General features: G+C 40.4%; 1 pseudogene; it reads right to left on the minus strand.

Moving 5' to 3' along the window:
- Positions 1-334: 334 nt before the first annotated feature.
- On the minus strand, positions 335-1,281 carry LOC123329647 (annotated as a pseudogene).
- Positions 1,282-1,538: the final 257 nt, after the last annotated feature.

The following is a 1,538-nucleotide window of genomic DNA, read 5'->3' on the forward strand; positions in this document are numbered from 1 at the left end:
TTAAATAGCAGTAAAATTAGCCAGGCACATGATATTGGACTTGAACCCTGGCAGCCTAACTAGTTTACTTATCTTTTTACCCTTTCTTTATTGTTAAGTCTCTGTAGTTATCCTCCAAAAGACACAGGAAGACATCAATCTCTTCTCCAATTTTAATAATGAAAAAGCTAAAATGACCTGTTGAATTAGAAATTTTAGAATTTATAGACATCTATTAAATAAAAGATTTCAGGTGGCAAATGTATTTCAGTTTGTGGGAGTAGGAGCAATTCTTACATAATCTCTTGTACTTTCATTTATTCTTGAACCATTTCTTTTATTGATCCAACTACAATCAGACAACTTTGACCACTAGTGTCTTAAGAACGTGTTCTCGTATTTTTTTGGTCCTTACTCCATACACAATGGGGTTGAGAAAAGGGGGCACCAAAAGATACATATTTGCAATAAAAATGTGGATATGTTCAGGTATATTTTTCCCAAAACGGTGAGTGAAAATGGAAAAACCAGTGGTGGAGTAGAATACAAGAATAACACAGACATGGGACCCACATGTGCCTAAAGCCTTAAAGCTAGCTTCTCGGGATGGTAGGCAGAATACAGAGTGGAGGATGAAGACGCCGGATATAGCAATGAAAATCACATCACATGAGCCAATGATAGTAGCCATACTGAGGCTATAACGCTTAGTGGCCCCTGTGTCCATACACGCCAGCTTCACAACGGCCATGAACTCACAATAGGTGTGAGCAATGATTCGTGTTCTGCAGTAAGGCAGCTGTTTGAGCAGAATGGGGTGTGGAGAAAAGAAGGCAACTCCCTGAATCACCACAATAATACCCATTATAGTGATGCGAGTGTGGGTGAGAATGGTGGTGTGGTGCAGTGGATGGCAAATGGTCACATAACGATCAATGGCCATGGACAAAAAGAAGCCTGATTCCAAAGCAGTAAAACTATGAATGAAGAACATTTGGGTCAGGCAGGCATCATCAACGGCAATGTCATGGGCTCCAAGCCAGAAGAGACAGAGCATGTGAGGCAGTGTAGATGTGGAGAGGACTAGGTCAGTGACTGAGAGCATGCACAAAAAGAGAAACATAGGCTTATGGAAGCTTCTCTCTGCCCTAACCACAGCTAGAATGGTCACATTCCCACCACTGCCACCACATACATAGAGTAGAAGCGAATCCCTATCCAGACATGCAGGTGTTCCAGTCCTGGGATGCCCATCAGCAAGAAGGTGACAGAAGAGGGATGAGAAGTGTTGAGAGGAGGCATGATGGTTTTTTTCTTTGATTTTTATCAGGTCTTCTGAAGATAAAGTTGCCATGCCAAGATGACCACAATCAGATGCTGAAAACACAGAGATTTATTAATGTTTCAGGAAGATCCTTAATGACTATTGCTAAAAAACAGTTCAAATTCACTCAGGCTTATTTAAATGCCTGAGATTCAGATTAATAAAATGAGTGCCAAATTACTGTGAACATGCCAAAGTATTGTGGTTTCTGAAGTACACAAAGATAATACTTATA

This window comes from Bubalus bubalis, chromosome 16, assembly GCF_019923935.1.
Source record: "Bubalus bubalis isolate 160015118507 breed Murrah chromosome 16, NDDB_SH_1, whole genome shotgun sequence".
In the NCBI taxonomy this organism is placed as follows: domain Eukaryota; kingdom Metazoa; phylum Chordata; class Mammalia; order Artiodactyla; family Bovidae; genus Bubalus; species Bubalus bubalis.